The sequence below is a fragment of the Rhinolophus hipposideros genome (genome assembly GCF_964194185.1).
Source record: "Rhinolophus hipposideros genome assembly, chromosome: 21".
Taxonomy (NCBI): domain Eukaryota; kingdom Metazoa; phylum Chordata; class Mammalia; order Chiroptera; family Rhinolophidae; genus Rhinolophus; species Rhinolophus hipposideros.
Window position 1 is genome coordinate 5,358,578 of NC_138067.1, and position 21,948 is coordinate 5,380,525.

Below are 21,948 nucleotides of genomic sequence, written 5' to 3' on the forward strand. Positions count from 1 at the left end.
TTTTTTTTTTAATTTCTGTTAGGTCAGTGGTAATGTCCCCATTTTTCATTTCTGCTTTTGTTATTTGTATCTTCTCTCTCTCTTTTCTCTGTCAATTTAACGAGAAGTTTGTTGGTCTTTTCAAAGAATCAATTTTGGTTGCTTTTCTATTTTTTTTTTTATTCTCTAGTCTGTTGCTTTTATATTCCCTGTTGTATTTATCTGACTACAGTCTTTGTTATTTCCTTCCATTGGATTTAGTTTGATCTTCTTTTTCTACTTTCTTAATGTGTCAGGTTATTTGTGATTTTTTTTTTAATGTGGGCATGTAAAGCTATAAATTTCCCATGAGACTTCTCTTGCTGCATCCCATAAGTTTTTATATGATGTGTTTTGATTTTCATTTGTCTCGAAGTATTTTCTAATCTCCCTTGTGATTTCTTCTTTGACCCACTACATATTTAACAGTGTGTTGTTTAATTTTGAGATATTTGTGAAAATTTCGATTTTCCTTTGTTATTGATTTCTAGTTTCATTCCTTGTAGTTAAATAAGATATTTTGTATGATTGTAATCTTTTAAAACTTATTGAGACTTGGCTGTAAATATAGTTTATCCTGGAGAATATTTCACATGTAATTAGAGAAATATATATTATGCTGTTTTTGGAGTGTCCTGTATTTATCTGCTAGATTTAGTTGGTTTATAATGATGTTCAAATCCTTTGCTTTCTTTTTGATCTTTTGTTCAACCCATTATTGAAAGTTGGGTATTGAAGTTTCCAACTATTATTGCAAAACCGTCTATTTCTCCCTTCAACTTTTTCAAATTTTGCTTCACATATTTTGGAGCTCTGTTGTTAAGTGTGTTTATGTTTATAATTATTTTGTCTTCTTGATGGATTGGCCCTTTTACCAATGTATAACCTTCTACTACCAATATATAATCCTTCTTTATCTCTTGTAACAATTTTAGCCTTAAAGTCTGTTTTGTCTGGTGTTAGTTTAGTCACTTCAACTCTCTTTTCGTTACTATTTGAATGGATAATCTTTTCCCATTTTTTTACTTTTAATCCGTGTGTGTCCTTGGATCTAAAGTAAATCTCTTGTATACAACATTTAATTGGTTCATGTTTTCTTAATTGATTATAGCAATCTCTTCCTTTAATTGGAGAATTTAATTCATTTACTTTTACAGTGATTACTGATAAGGAAGGACTTACTCCGGTCAACTTGCTTTCTGAATTGTGTATGTTGTATTTCTTTTTTGTTCCTCAATTTCTTCTTACTGCCTTCCTTTGTGTTTAATTATTGTTTTTCTAGTGTACTGTTTTGATTTCCTTCTCATTTAACTTTTGGTATATATATTTTTGGTTATTTTCTTGGTGGTTACACTGGGGATTACAATTAATCTCTTAAATTTACAACAATCTAGCTTGAGTAAACACCAACTTGGCTTCTACAGTATACAAATCTCTGCCTCTGTACAACTCTGTCACTTCCCTCCTGTATACTGTTATTGTCAGAAATTATGTCTTTGTACATTGTATGCCCATTAGCATATAATTATTGTTTTATGCATTTATATTTTAAATCATATATGAAAGAAAAAAAGAGGAACTACAAACCAAAATTCTAATAACATTAATAACTACAAACCAAAATTCTAATAACACTAATAACATAGGGTCTTTATATTTCCCTATGTAGTGACTTTTACTGGTGTTCTTTATTTATTCATATAAATATGAATTTTGTTCATACAAAAAGCTTCTGGTTATTGTTTCGTGTTTTTTCATTTCAACTCGAAGAACTCCCTTTAGAAGTTCTTGTAGGGCAGGTCCACTAGCTACGAATCCCATTACCTTTTGTGTATCTTAATTTCTCCTTCACTTGTAAAGGGTAGTTCTACCATATGTATAATTCTTGACTGACAGTTTTTTCCTCTCAGCACTTTAAATTGCACTGCCTTCTGGCCTCCATGGATTCTGAGAAATCTACTGTTAATCGCCTGTATGTGACAAGTCATTTTCTCTCTTGCTGCTCTCAAAATTTTCTTTTTGCCTTTTGACAGGTTGATTGTAATGTATTTTGGTGGACTTTTTTGAGTTTATCCTACTTGGGGTTTGTGGAGAATTCTTGGATGTGTAGATTCATGTATTTCATCAACTTTGGGAAGTTTTAGGCCATTATTTCTTCAAATGTTCTTCATGTCCCTTTCTCTTCTTCTGAAACTCTCATTGTGTATATGTTGGTATATGTGGTAGTTTCCCACAGGTATTTCATTCTCTGTTCATTTTCTTTTCATTCTTTTTCTTTCTGCCTTTCTGCTTCTCAATCAACCCATCTTCAAAGTCATTGAGTCTTTCATCTGCCTACTCAAAATGCTGTTGAACCCTTCTAGTGAATTTTTCCATTTAGTTGTAATTTTCAGCTCCAGAATTTCTGTTTGGTTCCTTTTAAAATAATTTAAATATCTTTATTGATACTGTCTATGTGTTGAAACACTCTTCTCCTGGTTTCCTTCAATTATTTGTCCATGGTTTGCTTTAGGTCTTGAGCATATTTAAGACAGCTGATTTAAAGCCTTTGTTTAGTAAGTCTACGCCTGTGCTTCCTCAGGGAGAGTGTCTATAAACTTTTTTCCTGTTAATCAGCCAGCCATACTTGTTTCTTTGCAGGCATTTGTTGTTGTTGATACTGGACATTTTGAATATTAAAATGCATAACTCTGGAAATCAGATTCTTTCTCTCCCCTGAGTTTATCGTTGCTGCTTTTTATGGATTGTGATTGTTTGTTTAGTGACTTTTCTAAACTATTTTTATAAAGATTATGTTCTTTGCCTCTTGGGGTCACAAAAATCTCTGTTCTATTAAATTAGTAGTCAGGTAGTGATATGACAGAGATTTCCTTAAATGCCTAGGTTAAAAAAATAAAAAAATAAAAAAACAATAAACAAAACAACCCCCCAAACCCAAACCGCTCTCTGTGTTTGCATATTGGCTTTGTGTTGGGGGCACTTCAATTCTTAGTCAGACCATTTACAACTCTGCCATAGACTACTTCCTGCTGTTATGGATCCTAAATGTCAGCCAGAAATAAAGGCTTAGAGCCTTAAGACGTCCTTATGTACAGGCATCCAGCCCTGAGCGTGTGTGTAGCCTTCTAGACACATCAGTATATGTAGGACATTTTCAAAGCCCTTATTCTACATGTGTCTCCTTCCCCAGCTTCTTCCTTCGCAGGTTTATTGGTTTGCCTGCCACTTTTCCTGTCTGTTATCCCTTGCCCTAGGTGGCTGTATGTGGTATGTATTTTCCTTTCAATGCATTTGACAGCTGCCACCCTGAGAAAATTTTGAGATAGGGCAAACAAAGGCAAGACCCCGAGATGATTTTTCAGGGAGCCATAGGATAGGTCAATACATACAACCATAATTCTTTGAAAACAAGGTCTGCATTTTCCCTGTCAGTCACCAGAAAGTCACACCAGGGTGGGCTGGTGTCCCCATGGCCACAGCTGAGGTGGTGAGTGGGGAATGGTAGGTGGGTAAGTAAAATTGCCGCAGAGCTCTCAGACCAAAATTCAGCAGCTGACTTCATTAAGCATTTTTCTGCTTGTTTAAAGTTTTTGATTAGATTCCAGAGTTCCGATAAAGTTGATTTTGGCAGTTTTTGCCAGCTTAATTGTTGCTTTAGTGAGGGATGGAATTTTGGAATTTCCTACTCCACCATTTTTGGTGCTGTCACTCCTCCTGTGTCTGGTTTTGATATTAGGGTAATCTCAGTCTCAGAAAACATGCTGGGAAGTATTTTGTCTACTTAGATTTTGTATAAGATTGGGGCTATTTTTTTCCCTAAGTGTTTAATAGATTTTACCATTTGACATCATCATGGCCTGTAGTTTACTTGCTGGAAAGGTTTTTTTTTTTTTTTTTTTTGAAATTAATTTACTTTATTTAACGGGTAAAGGCTACTAACATTTTCTGTTTCATTTTGTGCCCATTTGGATATGCTTTGTTTTTAAAGAAATGTTTTAATTTTATCTACATTTTTGAATTTATTGGCACAAAGTTGTTTATTCCCTTATTATTCTTTTAATAGTTATAGGATTTGTGGTACTATTTCTTTTTCATTCCTGATATTGGATATTTCTCTTTTATTTCTTTTTTTCTTAATTATTCTTGTGAAGGTTTATCAATTATATTATTAATCTTCCAAAGTACCAGTTTTTGGTTTTACTCTATTATCTATCTGTTTTTTATTTTACTAACTTCTGTTCTCATTCCTGTTATTCCCTACCTTAATTTGTTCTTCCTTTCCTAGTTCCTTAAGATAGAAAGAGAGCATTGATTTTTAAATCTTTCATTTTAAAAAAAATATAAACATTGAAAGCTGTAAATATCTCTCTGAACACTGTTTTAGTTACATTTTCCAAATTTGAATATTTCTGTTTTTATTATTGTTTGGTTTGAAATATTTTCTAATTTTCCTTTTGATTTCTTTGATCTATGGGTTGTTTAAAAGTGTGTTGTGTAATTTTCAAATATTGAGATTTTCTAGATATTACTGATTTATAAATTAATTTCATTATGATCAATATTTTACTCTGTGAAATTTCAATCTTTTGGAATTTATTGAACTTATTTACTCCGTAAGTATGTGGTCTATTTTGGTGACTGTTTCATGTGCACTTGAAAGGAATGTATCTTCTGCAGTTGTTTGCTATATGTAATGTGTCTATAAATTTCTATACGTTAGTTGACATTATGTTCACATATTCTTATTGGTTTTTGTGTACTGTTTTTATTAATTACTATGAAAGGGGCTTTAAAATAAATGATTCTGATTGTGGATTTGTCTGTTTTTCCCTTATGTCAGTTTTTTTTTAAAATACACCTTAAACATACACAATTTTTATTTGTCAATTATAGGTCAGTAAAGCTGGAAATCTATGACATTAGCATTAGTACAGAATATTAACTAAATTGGTCTTATACAGACTTCACGAGTGTTTTTGTTTGTTTTTGTTTCAAGTGTACAAAGGAACATAATAGTTAGACATTTAAACCCCTCACACAGTGATAAACCACCTCCCAAGCTCCTACCCCTCTGGCATCACATCTAGCTGTTACAAGACCACTGACTATATTCCTTATGTTCTACTCCACGTCCCATGACTATCTATACTTATATATTTAGTTATAGTTGACATTCCGTATTATTCTACTTCAGTTTCAGGTGTATAGCACATTGGTCAGGCATTCACCCCTTTTATCAGTTTTAGATTTATGGATTTTAAAATTCTATTATTAGGTTCATAAGCATTTGTGACTATTGTGTCCTCCTGACGAATTTCCCCTTTATAATTATGACATGTACCTACTTATATCTGAAAATACTCTTTGTCTTAAATTCTGTTTTTCCGGTATTAATACAGCTACACCAAATTTCTTATGTTTACTGTTTTTAGGGTACATCTTTATTCTTTTAGTCTTTCAATTAGTCTTAATATTTAAAATGTTTCTTTTGTATGAATGAAATTGGTCTTACTTCTCTGAATCAGAATAATTTCTACCTTTTAATTGGAGTGTTTAAAACATCAACGTTTAATGTAATTATTGATATGGTTGGGTTTAAATCTGTCATCTTATTATTTGTTTTCTATTTGATCTATCTTTTTAATATTCTGTTTTCCCTTTCTGCTTTAATTTGGGATATAGAATACATTTATATTCTATTTTATTTCCTCTATTCTCTTTTTAGCTGTACCTGTTTCGATTTTTAGCTCTTCTTAGAGTTCATATTCTACCACTTCACTTAAAATGTAAAACTATTATAACACTACAATTCCACTTACTCTTCCCTGTTTTTGTGCTGTTATTTTCATATATGTCTCTATATTTATGGATACCTAAGATCTATCTTCTACATAGCTCATAAACTCAAAACAATATTATTATTACAAAGCTGAAGAAAAGAAAAAAGTAATATTTTATACTTAATCACATTTACCACTTTTAGTGCTCTTCATTGTTTCCTGAAAATGTGGGGCCAAGCTTGAGAACCCGTACTTCAGAGAGCAGTGACACTGTCAGGAAACCGAAGGGCTCACAGAGGTATCTCAGAAGGTTCTGTGGAAGAGGGATAGGGCAGGTGGTCTCAGGACCCTCTAGTTCCATCAATCCCAAAGCAGCTGTGCTTGCGTGCCTTTTATGTATTGCTCTCTTGTAAGGTATCACTTGAAGGAATGCCCCGTAGCACTTCTCTAGGTCAAGCCTCCGACTTCGCAGATAGGGAAAGAGGTGATCTGCTCACCAGCATAGCAAGAGCTTGACACATCTAGGATTCGAACCCCATCTCCTGATGGCCAGCCCGGGTTCTCCACGTCTTGCCCTCATATTCTTTTCTTTTTAAATGATTCAACACCCCGCAAGTTGTCCTCCCAGCATCCTCGTGTTTCCTCTTAATCCCTCAGGCACAACCATGCTCTCCTGTGGACCAAATTCTTGGTTTTGGGTTCTGCAGATTAATCAAGAATAGCTAGTGGCCATGGGGCATTTTGGGTATGGAGATTATGCAGGGGGCTGTGAGCTGGGGGGAGCAACTGACATTGAATTAGCCTTCATTTTAAGTCTTGATGCAGCAATTATGACTTCTGAATAGCAGTGCTTGTTACTGAGGATGGTCGCCTAAGCAGTGCACATAATTATTATAATTACTGTGTACCTAATGATGCTCAATAAGGAGCAACATCACACACAGGCATGGTGGCTGCTGAGCCTGGTGGTCTGCGCTCCGGAGGGGAGAGCTGGGCTCTGAGGCCTGCGTGGGGTTTCTGCAGGGACGCCAGGCTGCCTGTCTGCAGGAGCTCAGGGGCAGAGGGTGTGCAGGGAAACTCTCAGAAAGAATGTGCTGGCATCAGCTCAGAGGCAGAGAGTGTGGAAGTGGCTAAACTGGAATCACCCTTCTTCAGCCATTGACTTCAAGGTCTTGTATTCATGCTAATTCTAGGCCCTGTGGGGAATCTGTTTACGGAACAAAGAAATGGATAGCTCTTCATGGACTGTGTGTGTGTGTGTGTGTGTGTGTGTGTGAGTGTGTGTGTGTGTGTGTGTGTGTGTGTGTGTTGATAAAAAATAATCACTAATTTTTATAGAGGGTTATGTGCCAAGCAGTTTGCATTCATTATCTTATTTAATCTCACTACAATCCCATTTTACAGATGGGGAAATTGCGGCAGCTCTGTTTATCCCAATGATAAACATTGCTGCCGTTTATTTAAGCACTTTAATGTCTAGCAGGCAATGTACATGGATTATCTCACCCGACCACCACAACTAGCCCATCAGGTAGGCATTATTATTGAATGACCAGTACGTGCCAGGCACAGGCCGAAGCAGACTGTATTCTAGTCAGGAGAGATGAAACAAAATCAAATAAGCAAATTAATATATGCTATCTGTGGCAGGATATGCAGCAGGGTAAGGGGATGGACAGGAGGAGAGGTCAGAGTAGGGACCGATTTGAAGGAGGATACGCAGTGAAGACCCCACTAATCATGTCAGATTTGAGTAGAGACTTGAGTGTAGTAAGTGAAGGAACCCTGGAGATCTTTTGGGAACAGTGGTCTAAGCCAGAGCAAGAGCCAGTGCAAAGACCCTGCGGCAGGAACATGTACGGAATGTACAGAGTAGTGAAGAGACCAGTGTGATGGAGCAGAGCGACTGAGACAGAGAGTTCCAAGGAAAGGTCACAGAAGTGGTCAGGAGCCAGCTTTGGCCGGCTTTGTAGCAAGCTAGAGGACTTGGTATTTCATTCCAAATGGGCTGCAGAGCCCTAGGAGGGTTTTGAGCAGAGGCAGGACTTGGCTGAACTGTGGTTTGGTTTGGCTGCTGTGTGTGTGGAGAAAGGACTGTGAGGGTCCCAGTGACCATAGCTGACCACGGGGAGAGCACAGTGGCAGTGGTGAGAAGTGGTGCGGGAAGGGCTGACTTGCTAACGGCTTGGGTGTGGGGCGAGAGAGAATGAGAGGACTCTGGAAGATTCCCGGATGTTGGAGTTTGGGTTGGGACATCCTGAGATGCTTGCGGGAAGCACCCACTGGGAGAGAAGTGAGCTGGAGAAGCGAAGGCAGCCAGTCAAGGGGCAGAGCTAAGAAGTTAACCTCTGTGGGCCTCTTCAGCTTGTTCCTGCTGGGAGTCTGGGGGAAATAGGCTGGCACGCACATCTCAGACCCCAGGGGGCAGGGGGCTGGGTCCCCATCTGTCAGCACTGTGTGCTGTGTGGCACAGTCCCAGGGCTTTGCAGTAAACAGCTTCGGGTCTAGAGGTCAGTGCCCAGGGGATAGAAATGGGGCACTGACTCGTCAGCCACACCAGGTCTGTGGCCAGACAATCGGGCAAATGGCCGTGCCATCTCCTGAGACACAAGAAGTAGTGTTTTTGACAAACGCTGGATGCGACCTCAAGCTTTATTTGGATCAGGGGTCAGCAAACGACAGCCTGTGGGCCAAATTCCGCCCTGTGTGCATTTTGGGATTTAAAGCTTTGTTGGAATCCATCCACACTCCTTCGTGTCCTTATTGTCACGACTGCTTTTCTGCTGCAAGGACAGAGTTGAGTGGCTGGGACACAGACTCTGTAGCCCCCTCAAAGCTGAAAACATTTCCTATCTGACCTTTTACAGGAAAGGTTTGCCAACTTCGCATTTAGATGCAAAGAGCAAAACACATTCCAACTCTGAGATTTGGGGATTCCTTTGGAATGGAGATGCAGGAAGTAAGTCGCTCAGAGTGGCCATCTCTGCCTCCAGGGCTGCATGGCCGGTCAGCTGCTCCCTGTGTGAAAGTTCCCTGCCTCTCCACAGACTGAGTGCCTCTGACAGATGTAGAAGTTTGCAGGGTTTGTCCTTCCCTGACTCCCACCTGCCCTTGGCTTTCAACACTTCCGTCAGACAAGGACACTGCTCCTTCAGGACCTTTATCTTCCCGGGGCCACTGCTCTCTGACTGGCACACGTTCTGTTCTAATATCCAGTTCCTTGGAGGGAGGTTCTAATTGGTTTATCTTGGGTCTCCTGGTCCAATCACTGGTGGTGGGGGTGGAGCCTCATGGTAGGTAAGCTATAGATGAGGGGTGTGGCTGTAGATTTGATCAGATTCTTCAGGGTCCTGGGACCCCTCTGAGGTTACTAGCTCCCTATCCGTACTTTTCAGTGCACTTGGCACAGAATGGGTGCTTAATAAAAACCATAATTCTGGTAATCTGAGTTCCGGCCTCTACCTCTCCATCTACTAGCTGGGTGACCTTGGGCAAATCACCTGACTTCTCTCAGCCTCAGTTTCCTCTTGTGGTTGGTTTGAGAACCACCAATGATACCCCCGAGGTTGGTGGAGGAGGCTTCTCATCAGGAATGCGAAGAAGCCGTAAGTCCTCAGTGCTGGGCATCTCCAAGGAGACACTGATTTTTGTGTCGCCTGATTATAACAATTAGCACCAGGGGACCTGCATTCCCCACCCGGGACTGCTCTGGTCCTGCCCTGTTTCCCTCCCATCCCTCTCCAGCCCGTGCTCCGTGCTGAGGCCCGGGACCTGGTCTCGCAGTTAATGGGGTATTGTCCCTGCCCGGCGGGAACAAGGCGAGCTCAGCTGGCCTTAGTCACAGGTCAATTGCTTCAGACAAATCCGCAGGGACTCGGGGATGCTCTGAGAAGGGGCGGGGTGTGGAGGCGCCAGGTGCTGGAGGCTGTGGAGCGGGACACCCGTTAGTTGTGGGGTGTGCAGTCCTGCCAACTGAATTACGCGAAGCCCCAGAGTTCACACTCTTTGGAGGAGAACAGGTGTCTCCTGAAAGCAGGGCTGCTCTCCTTCTGCACTCTGCACATTTGGAGCCTGATGAGTCTCCACTGAGGGCGCTGTCCTGTGCATTGTGGGGTGTTTGGCATCTTTTGTGGCTGCTGCCCAGTGGGTAACAGTAGCAAACAACCCCCTTCCCAGTTGCAACAACCCGTCACGCCTCTTGGGTGCAAAATCCTCCCCACTGGAGAACCACTGTCTCAGAGATGACACCTGGAGCTATTTTCTGGACCAAATCGCAGCACAGCCTGGAAGCACTCCTGAGAAAGGGGAGAGCGTGGGCCTGACAAACGAGCGTCCCCCCACTGGGCAGAGGAGATGAGCACCCGAGAAGTAATGAGGGGTAGCCACTGTGATGCCAGAGCGTGGCAGCATGGAGGTGCTGTGGGCTGCAGCTGTGCCCAGGGCTGCCAGGAGGAGGTGGGAAGGGGGCTGGCTCCGGGAACAGGCTGGAATGGGAATGCAGTAGGGGGGACATTCCAGGTGACTGAGAAATCTTGAGCAAAGTCCCTGAGACATGAAATGAATGTGAGACAGTATGAAGGGGAGCCTGGGCACAGGCTGGGGACCTGTTATGGAAAGGGAGTGGAAATAATAACAACTATAATAATAATAGCAACAAACAGCTCCTTTGGTTTTGAGGCCAGATGTTTTCTAAGCACTTTACTTATATCATCTTATTTAATTCTGAGAAAATTCCTATGAGGTAGAGGAAGCCAAAGCTCCATATTGTGGGGTTTGCAGAAGTCACACAGCCCATAAAGGCAAGTCCAAACTCCAAGCACAGGCTGTTGACTGTCTGGCCTCACTCACCTCTGCTCTTCTCTGCCCCAGCACCACCATGGTGCTGGGGGATGGGAAACCCAGAAGCCTTCCCCTAAGTCCTGTGGGCTGATCCATGGCATGAATGAACTAACACCTGAATAAATGGATGAATGAGCAGCAGGAGGAAGAAATCACCTTCCTACCTGACTCCTAGCTCTACCCACCACCCTCTCCCTGGACACCCTTCAGTGTTGGAGGCGCCATGTGGCACCCTCTGTGGGCTCTCGCTTCAAGGGTGCTCCGGCATGAGTGCCCTATAAGATGTTGGTCTCCTTTCTTTCCCAGCCGGAGCATGTTGGAGGAAGGGAGAGAGAATCAGCTAGACACCAGGAAGAACTTCCAAGTAATAGTAAACACAGGGGGCCGTGGGGTGTGGGGCCAGGCACAACTCTGCCACATCGGTTACCACCCCGTCCTTGCTGGGCCTCATTCCCTCAGTCCCCAGCACGGGCCCCACAGGACACCCTTTCCTCAGAACTGGAGGCGCAGTCACAGCAGAGCAGTGGACAGGGGTGCTTCCATATGCCTCTCCTTCAAGCAGGTCTATTTTCTCCTCATTTGTCCAGTGCTGCCGTGTGTGCTTGGCTCTCAGGTGCAAAGTGAATGCAGCTTACGTGCGCCCTGCTTTCACCTACCTCTCCTGGAGATGTCAGCGCGATGCCTCATTTGGGTCTCTGGGGAACTTTCCGATTCAAATTCCATTTGATTCAAATTCTGAGCTTGCGTCTTGCCAGGGCCCCTGTCTGTCATCCTCATCATGCTTGGAAGCCAGGAATGGGTCGGGAAGCACCCCAGGGGTCTCATCTGGGGACAGATGCTGCCACAGGCCTCTGCTTCGTGCCAGGCTTCCTATTACAGGCCACACCAGAGCTTTCACCTGGGCTCTTCCCAGGCAGAACTGTACATCTCGCAGCACCTGGGATCTCAGCCTCTGTGGGCCCCATCTGTCCTCAGTTTCCCCATCTGTAAAATGGAAGTCACAGTAGTTAGATTTTAGGGATGAAGAGGTTGTTTAATGTGCTTCCCCAATTTCAGTCCATTGTCTGCCTCCTCCTGAGTGTGACTATGGCCACAAATGACCTGTACTGTATTTATGTGTCACTAATTATGAAAAAAAATAGTTTTTCATAAAAAGTATTTATTTTGGATCATGAAAGTCAATGGCTTATTTATTTATTTAATTTTTCTTTAACTTGACCTATGTTTAAAAGACTTACATTAATCCCCTTCAAAAGGAAATTTTTACATTATTCGCGTAGGAGAAAAACTCGGTGTCATGTATCATAAGGGAAAAGCAGTGAGAAACAAGGAAGGCCAACACAAGAACCGCTTAGCCCTGTGCCGAGCTAAACTCCTGTGACTGAGGTCCACGCGGCGTCCCCCGAGGGTTTGGAAGCTCATGGAGCTAGAGCACTTGGCAGGTCTGGCACGTAATTAGTAGTCACTGTCAGGAAGTGACCACTACTATGGAGACAGGAGGACAATGGAAAGATTCCTCTGAGGTGGTCCAGGGGCAACAGTTCTGCCCCAAGAAACTGCCATATTTCTGCCTCTGATATTAGAGCTATGCAGTCTGTCATTGTGGTGCAAAAATGGTGATAATCCTCTGCTCCTCTCAGGATGAGGTGGGGTCCACTTCTCGCCCCTTGATTCTGGCTTGGCCTCGTGACTGGCTTCAGTCAAGAGAGTGTGGCAGGGGTGGTGGCATGCCAGGGCTGTGCTTAGGAAAAGAGGCCTTCCGAGAGCCCTCACAGCTTCTATACTCTCAGGTCACAGACTGTATGCCAGGCCTTACTCAGGTCTCCATATATTTAAGAGAATTGAAATCATGCCACTGTCACGTGAACAAGCCTGGGTCAGCCTTCTGGAGGAGGAGAGACCATGTACAGCTGCCCCGATCAAGGCCATCCCAAAGCACCTGGCCACTTGCCATCCGACCCCAGATGCATGACGGAGCCCTGCCAAGGTCAGCCTTGCCTGGCACAAAGCAGCAGGCCTGTCCAGCTGACCCACTGATCTCTGAGGAATAACCAGTGTGTTCTCAGTGCTTTGGCTTTGGGGTGGTTTGTTATGCAGCAGTAGCTGACTTTTTTGTTTTGTTTTAACTGTTGAGGGATGTGTGCTAGATTCGATGCCCAGTCCAAGCAGCTCTGTTCATTCTTTGACTCAATTTATCTTGTTTTCTTAATCCTCTTTCCTTCCTTTTTTATACCTTTATGTGTGTGTGTGTGTGTGTGTGTGTGTGTGTGTGTGTGCACGCACATGTGTGCATTTTTAGAAGACATCTTTGGGAGAGGGGTGGTATGTAGATAAATTAAATTAAGTAGAAGGTTGGCCGGAGTGTCCCTTAGTGCTTGAGGACAGCCTAAGGGGACACGAAGTGACATAGAAGATTGAGAGCCATGGAACCACTAGTGACAAAGAGCCATTTGTGCCCCACTTTGCTGGCATCTAGTTATGCTGTGACAACCACACGAAGGGTGAGGATTATTATCAACCTCATTCTTCTAGGCAAAGAAACCAAGTCTCAGAGAAGTTACAGGACTTGCTCAGGATTCCACAGGCAGTCGGTGTTGGAGCCAGGACCCAAGCCCAGGTGTTCTGACTGCAAATCCCATGCTTGCTCCATGATATGACCCCGCCAGTGCCAGCCATTGGTGGGGGTGGGGGGTGACAGGATGGAGATTCCTCCTAGTGTTAGCTTGTGGGCTTTTTCTATTTCCTGGCCACAGATCAAGACTTAGATGTCTCTAGCTCAGAAATTGTCCACTTTTCTTTCCTCCCGTCACTCTGAATCAAACCTTGGGATTGTCTCTCACCTCCCACACCCAATTCACCAGCCGATCTCTCAGCTCCTCTTCTCACCCCCTCCTCCACTGCTGTTTCTAGGATTTCTCCTGCATGGCTAAGCGTTCCCTAGGTGATGTCTCTGCTTCCGCCCTTGCCCCTCTAGGGGCCCCTCCCAGGGCTCTCAGCTCAGCCAAGGAGAAGCCCAAGTCCCTTACTGTGTCCTGGGAGGTCCTGCAGCCAGGGGACTGAGGCATATGGAGCCTGCTCTCCTTCTCCTCTTTTTCTTTTTTAAGTACCAAGTGCATTGAAATGCTCCTTACACTGTCCTGAAATAAAATTCATAAGTAATATAACCTATCCACACACATAATTTAAATAAATCTGTATAAGCCCTGTAATGTCCTAACTATACTCTGGAGGAGAATGAAAAGGCAACTAGTTTATAATAAAATAACAGTTACCTCAGTATGTAAATATTCTAGCCCGCCTCTCCAGCAAGACCCAGTGAAGGTGTCAGAGCTTGCAGCCCACGTAGGGAGTTCTCCGTGCACGTGACCCACATGCAGACTGATGCTGAGCTGGCCTTTCAAACTCCACAAGCGGCGTGGCTTTCGATGGTGGGGTGTCTCTTTCAAGGTGACCGACTCCTGATAAAGCTCCCTACAAAACAGAGCGTAATCTCTGCTTGATTTACATACAAGCAGCCATCCTAGAAAGTCCGGGGCTCAGTAAAATTGTGCAAAAACTAAAAACCCTGTGTGTCAGACGTGAAATACAGTTAGAGTCTAGGTTCCAAACAGAACTAGGTTTTTCACCGCTTTGATGTTTGGTGGATAATTCTTTGTGGGAAGGGCTGTCTGCACATTGCAGGGGGGTCTGGCATGCCGGGCCTTTACCCATTAAATGCTGTGAACATCCCCTAAACTCTGCAATGAGCCAAAACATCACTGTACAATTTTAACCTCCTCGCACTTGTCCATCATCTGTTCCTCTCTGATTTCCTTCCCTGCCATATCCTTCCTCACCCGTGGTACTCTCGCCACACGGACCCCCCAAACTATGAGTGTATCTGTGAGAAGAATGTTCCAGGCGGAGGGACTAGCCGGTGCCGGTGTCCTGAGCGGGGAGTGTGTCTGGCATGGTCCCCAAACAGAAAAGAGGCCCGTGTTGCCAGAGCAGGACGAGTGAAGGGTAGAGACATAAGAGATGAAATCAGAAGCAGTGGCGGCAAAATGTAGGGCCTTTGAGGTCATGAAAATCCAAACTGATGGCTTCTTTCAAAGTGTCAGGAGATTTGACAAACCTGGGCGTCCATTCCTCCATTTCTGCACAGCAGCCTTTGGCCAGGTTTGTCCCCTATGAGAGGAACCTTTGCTTTTCAATTTACCACAAGCCTCACCAGTCCCTATTGCCTCACACATCTACCTGCATTGCCCACGAACACTTTCTGTCTGTCCCTGCAGGCCTTTGAGTTTATAACCCTGGGGAGAGAGGGTGCCAGGAAAGAGAGCAGGGGGAGTCGTGAAAGGAGGAAGTCGTTCCCCACTGCCCAGCTCTGGAGGAAACGACCCAGCCTCCAGGGAGGCTGTGGGTGAGGTCTCCAGCCTGTCACCACTCTGCGTGCTCCACTCACAGGCCACCCGCTGAGAAAGCTTCCCAGCAGGGGGAGGCCAAGGCAGGGGCCCCCATGGGGACGCCTCAAGGAGATAGTGAAAATATTTTCCCAAGGCAAGCCAACACTGCTATTTGTTTTAGTTGCTTAAATTATACGTGTTATTTATTTTTTAAGTGGTCTGTCATTATTGGTGAATGGGGAAGGCACCCAGCCTCACAATGCAACCAAAATTTTGATATTGCTACGTACTTATTAACAAATGAGCTTTTCATCTTTGGAAAATGTGCTTTATGGAGCCCTCAGGGGCTGGGTTCCTCATTATTGGGTAATCACAACCCATGAGGAGGGGTGGCCTGGGTCTGGGGAAGCAGACAGGGTGAGACTTTTCAGACTCTCTGCATCTTGGCTCATCTCCCCATTTGTATATTCATTCAAAATACGTATTGGGTGTTTGCTCTGTATGGGGTACCGCTCTAGATGTTGAAAACAAAGCAATGAATGAGAATATGCATATAAATGACAACACCCATCACTTATATGGCACTTAATATGGTATCCTGTCCTGTTCAGAATGTTCTGCATATGTTAGATGCTCCCAACAATGCTATAAGGTAAAATTGTCCCCATTTTATAGATATGGAAACTGAGGCACAAGGAGAAACAAGAGACACAGGCTTCCTTGATAAGGGAGAAAGACAACAGACAGGAAATTTCAGTGCTGTGGGAAAAAATGGAGCAGAGTCGTGAGATGAAGAAGGCTGGGGAGGGGTCAGCAGCAGCTGCAGAGAGGACGGTCGGAAAAGACCTCGGTGAGGAGGTGGTGGTGAGAGAGATCCAACCCCAGGAAGATCTTGGGAAGAGAAGAACAGTGCTTAGGCCCTGAGATGGGAATAAGCTTGGTGTGAGTGAAGAACAGGAAGAAGGGTCTGGGGCAGAGGGAGTGTGGCTTTGCTGAGAAAGCTTGATGTCCTCTGACCCTGGGCTTTCCAATGTCTCTGTGCTGGTCCTGGGCTGGGAGCCTCAACTGCCAAGACAGGAGGTAGGAGGATGGCTGGAGGCAGGGGCCCAGGGTGCAGAGAGAACACCTGGGGGTTTGAACTGACCCTCACGTGTGGCTGGCACCTCAAAGTAGAATTGAGTGCCCTGTCCCCCTAGCCCCCTACTTTCCCACTTAAAAACACTGTGGCTCCTTTTACCTGTGCAGATTCTTAGGTTCCCCTTATCCTCCTGATGCCCAGTGTCGGGATGTGGGGACCAAACATCTGCATGTTGACCTGGAAGGTTCTGGAACACATGGAAGTATGAGAACTATGTAGCTAAGAATTCCTGATTAGAGACTAAATATTCAGGAAGCACAGAGATGACATCCCTCTGCCACTGTCAGAGCTTGTTTTGAGGCTCCTATCATGTGCTCCTGTTGTGGGGGCCCTTTCCCAGGCTGGGGAGAGCCCAGAGGAGGATGACCAGGGTGGTGGGGGCTCCACCTCATGGCCCATGAGCCACAGCTAATGGCCTTTTCAATCTGCAGCAGAGGAGCTGAGGTGGAGGCACTCAGAGCTGAAGGTACCCACCTATGGGGCTGTCTCACTAGGAGGGATCAAACTTTGGCAGAAAGACCCCTAAATGCAGAACCAGGACCAAGAGGCACAAGTTCCAGGAAGTTTTAGTTCAAGACAATGAAGTCCTCTGTAGTGACTGGAGCTGTCCACCAGCTGGAGACGTGGGCTCCAGGGTCCCGCGGACCAGGGCGGAGTCTCCACTCTGCCTCTTCTTGTTTGTCAGACCTTGGACCAGGGACTTTGCTCCTGCTGCTTAAGTTTTCTCATCAGTAAAATGGGGGCAGACATAGCAGCTACTCGTGAGGATGAGTTAATCCACAATGTGCTGAAAACTCTGAACACAGTAAGCGCTCAACAGCTGCCAGCTGCCATGGTCATGACGTTCTTCCTAAGAATGGAAGGGCTTGCTTTTATAGGCCTATCAACCCCCTGTGAAGACGGAAGTGGACTGTAAGCGCCTTGTTGATTGAGGGGCACCTGGGGGACCCGTCCACTCTACAGTGAGGTTTCCACCTGTCGTCTGCTGTCTCGGGTCAAGATGGCCTGGTAGTTGTCCCCAGCCTTGGCCTGTCTGGGACGTCTCCTAGGGAACTGGCAGAATAAAGAGGGAGAGTCAGTGCTTCCATACAGCCCGGCCCTGGTGGGCTATCTCGCCATCTGGTTGCCATTGCTCAGTGGTGTCTTTCCCAGTCTCTTGGACAGCACCACGTCATCCAGGATGGTTAGGCCCGTGAGAAAGCGTGTCCCCTGCAGGTCGGTAGTGTGGCTCGTCCTGGCTCCGCATCTCTCTATCGCGATCTAGGTCTGGGCCTGTGTGCTCCTCACCCCACGAACGCTGTTAGCGAGCACCTCAGGGTCACGCTGGGACTGGGTTCTGGTTGGTGAAAGCCTGGAGAGGCTGAGATGGCCGGACAGGCCGTCACCATGAAGATGAAGATGAGATGAAGATGAAGAGAAGGGGGTGGCGAAGCTGAACATGACAACCTTCGCCACGGCCACTTCTCCCTTTCCAGAGCGCTCACAGTGTGTCAGACACAGCATGCGATTCTCCACACCCATCATCCCAGCTAATCCTGGCAGCAACCATATGGGATAAATACTGCCGTCTCCACTTAATTTACAAGGAAACCGAGGCTTATCGAATTGAGAGTTCATTTTCAAGGCTACGGGGCAAGCAGCAGGTAGAGCCAGGATTAGAATTTAGTTCCGGGCGTCTGTGTCCCCAACTGCTGAGCAATGCTACCTGGATACAGGCCGTGGTCCACGGGGCAGGTCAGACTGGTTCCTCGAGGAAGAAGGACCAGTGTGGGGCACATGCTTGGTGCTGATGGAATGAGTCCAAGGGAGGGGGCTCTGGAAGGCTGAGGCGCGTAAGGGAAGGACCCCGTGAAGGCCGCCTCCACAGAGATCTCCTTCATCACAAAGTTCAGGCTGGACTACACTCTTGGCATTTCACATTCCCTCGGCAGGTAGTGCAAGACCAGGCAGGGAGAACCACACGATTTACACTGAAATCATTTGTTTTTTCCCCCTTCCCAACCTGGCTGTCCCCCGAGACCCAGGTGTTAATGAAATCAAACAAAATGAAAACGGGTAAATTATTGCAAAGCTATGAACACCTCCACAGGGCCACGCCTCACTAGTTTCCAATACCACCTCATTCGGGAGGCTGCGGGAGAAGGCGAAGCAATTTTGTCCCATGGGCGAGGTGGTGGAAGGCAGGGACAAAAGAGACAAGATATTGCAATCAGGAGGTCGCTGACCCAGGCTTTTGTATAATTATAGAATTTCATTCTGGCCAACTGGACTGACGGCTGAGCTTGTTGGCAAATTAGTGGCGAAAAATAAAGTAATTTTTAGCTCCCTCAAAAGAGTCGCCACTCCAATGGGGTGTCAGGGGCCCAGCGTGGGGGAGGCAGGGATGGATGGAGAAGTGAGGCCCAGGTTGGGGGCAGCTAGTCATCTGAACTCACAAGGCAGATATGTTTTAATTCAGGACCTGGGAGAATGTGCACAGTGCTGTGCAGAGGGGTGAGCCTCGCTACCTTTGGGGTTTGTCTTGAGAGCAGAAGGTGCTGAGACAAGACTCTGGCCCACACTGCCCTCTTGGCCCAGAATTGGGGGAAGATTTTTCCCTTTTTCCAAATAGTGCCCAGACCCGTCTGACTTATATCCCTGGCTTTGCCTCAGTTTTGTCTCTCGTTGGAAAACAGAGAAAGTTATGAAGGTTATTCGCCTTGCAAGGTTATCAACAGCCCGGTCGCTCGTAGAGGGGAAAGTACTCTGCACATTGAAAGGAAACATGACATTGCTTGCTGTTATGTTTTCCAAGCTTGTGTGGTAAAATTCACTTCGAATTTTTAGCCAATATATTTGAGTATTGCTCTTCACCCTGATTTCATATTACTATATGTTTTGCTATATTTGCCCATGTACCAGTTATACAACAGTTTTGGTGGAGCAGCCCTCAAGCAAAGAGAGACAGGCATTGGTGGATAAATGCGCCGGCCTCCTTGCCCTCAGGTGAGACAGGTGTGTGTATGACATGGTCCACAGGAGCGGTGAGCCCAGCGCCCACAGCAGTTGCCCACTTTCTAACGCGTCTCTGTTGACTTCCATAGCAGCCCTCTCTCATGTCCCCACTCTCCTCCCAGTGCTTCCTGGGATTATTGTTTCAAAGTGTTTACACTCCAATCTTTAGCATAGGGGCTTCTTTGGGGAGAAACCCAGCCTAAGATGTGTGCCCATAAACTCCACGCTGGTTCTCGTCTCCTCATCCCACCCAGTAAAGGGGTGGAATAGGGCTCGCAAACACCACGGCTCAGCCAGGGGTGTCAGGCTGGTCCCTACATCTCATCTCTTGTGCAGACTCCCATGGCTTGGTGGCTGATGGGCCTTCCATGTTCCCTCTCTCCCCTGCCCTACTCATGAGTCAAAGTACAATTTGCTTAGGCTGACAACTCTTAAAGCTGATGGTTTTCTCACTTCTCCATGGTCCTCTCAAACATTTAGTCTTCTCTGCATAGAGAGTGGAGTGGGTGATGGAGGACGCTCATAGGACCTATTAAGCCATCCCTTAAAGAGTCTGAGAGGGTGGGTCCTGATGCTCTTCTATAGAATATGAGGTGCTTATCACCTATTGTATGATAGCCCAGCTTGGGGGCTTTTGTCAGGGAGGAAAGTCCCATTCACCAGCTTGTTTCAGAAGTATGGTTGATGCATATATACCCTGTGACCTAGCAATCTACTCTTGGGTACATGTCCAATGGAAATGTACTCATATGTTCACCAAAAGATATGTACAGGAATGTGTATAGCAGCGCTATTCACAATAGCACAAAACTGGAAAGAAACCAACGTCCATTAACAGTAAAACAGATCGTTACACTGTGATACAATCATACGGTGGAATAATACACAGCACTGAGAACCAGTGAACTACAACCTCACTTAACAACATGGATGAAACTCCCAAACACAGTGTTGAGCCAAAGAAGCAGACACAAGGTATGACCCATTGTATGATTCCACTTATAAGAAGTTCTAAACCAGGCAAAGTTCATCTATGGTGTCGAAGTCAGGCTCCTGCTCTCCTTTGGGAAGGATGGTAGTGGCTGGAAAGGGCCCTGAGAAGGGGGCTTCTGGAGAGCTGGTCATGTTCTATTTCTTGATCTGGGTGCTGGATGGCTGAATGTATTGACTTCATGAAAATTAAGCCATCTGTGCACTCAGGATTAGTGCACCTCTGTTATGTCTGATATGCTTCAATTTCTGTATAAATATATTAACACCATCCCAGTATAAACCTGCTGGGGACATGCTGGGCCTGATAAGAGAAGAACGAGATTACATTCTGGAGGAGCTGCATGAATTAGCAGGCATTTACTGGCAGGAGTAAGGAGAGTACCCCCGGGATAGGATTTCTGGAGTGTTTGATCAAGGGGACCAGGACATAAAACTAAATAAGCAAGAATTCATCGAATTGGGGGCATTTTCTTAGGACACAGGATTTAACACCCAGGCAAAACCTCCAAGAGATGGGAAAAATTCACTGCTAAGGAGGCTCTTAGAAGCCTGGAGAAAGCAATGGCCCATGCTGAGGTGAAATAGAAATACACGAGTTGTGCTGGCAAATGGCAGAGGATGGAAAAGGCTGAAAGAAATGGACACACAGTATTACATGCAGCCAGAAGACCACCAGAGAATTATGTTCCAGTGGGGGATCCAGAGACCATTCCTCAATGACGTCAGGAATACACTGGTGAGGGATAGGGACAGCAGTATCACTAGGAAACTTGATGGAAGCCCTCTTCTGCAGACCAAGGATGCTGGTAGGAGAGGTGACTGCAGAACTAAGTTTGCTAATAGCCGTGGGTGTGGTGGGTTTATGAAGCATCAGAAGCCAGGGGGCTGCAGTTATCCTTTTGACTTGCAAGTTCTGAAGGGCAGCCATGCTGGCTTGACCTGCAGGAAGTGAGACAATGAATAACAGAACATGAGGCAAGATGGTCAGGCAGCCAATAAGGCTGCTGCTTCATGTCTACAAACAGAAGAAGGTAAATACGAAGGAACAGCTCTAGAGAACTTTTGCTTTCGGCGAGATAAACTAGCAAGTTTTGGATTTGCTCTTGTGCATGAAACAACCCAAAATGGACAAAATATATGAACCAATGATTTGCAAGACACTGGACTTCAGGCAATGAAGAAGAACAATCCCTGAGAAATGGGAATCAAATGAGGTGAGCTTTATGATTGCCCAAGCTGACTACCTTGAGAGAGTTTCCAGGCCATGGTACAGGAAGGAGGGAAGTCAGGTAGACATCTGAGGTGGGAAGACAGAGTTGAGAGTCTCGGAAGACAAAGGCAGCTAGAGTTTGCAGGAGAGAAGAGATCTACCCAGAGGGAAAACTCCAGAGATCCATAGAAAGACCCCCTTAACTGTTCAGCACAAGACTGATTAGCACATGTGTGGGATGAAACTGGCCAAGGCTAGAGATAGGACTATCTGAAAGGATTGTAGGGGATAGTACTCCATACTCACCCAGGGCTGGGAAAGTGCTTGCTCCCACGATCTGTAATGGAAAACCATTTATGGGGCATTGAGTAGAATACACAGAGGGGTCTTGACTGAGCTGTAGACTGAACATTGCTCTCGCCCTCCCTAACAAATCTTAAAAGCAAGATCCAAAAGAATTAAACTGTTTCCAGGTTACTTAACTGTGTCCCAAACAAAGCTCAAACATATTTTTAGGAATGCAAAAATAGCCAGCATACAATAAAGTAAAATTCATGATGTTTGACATCCAATCAAAAATTACCAGGCACG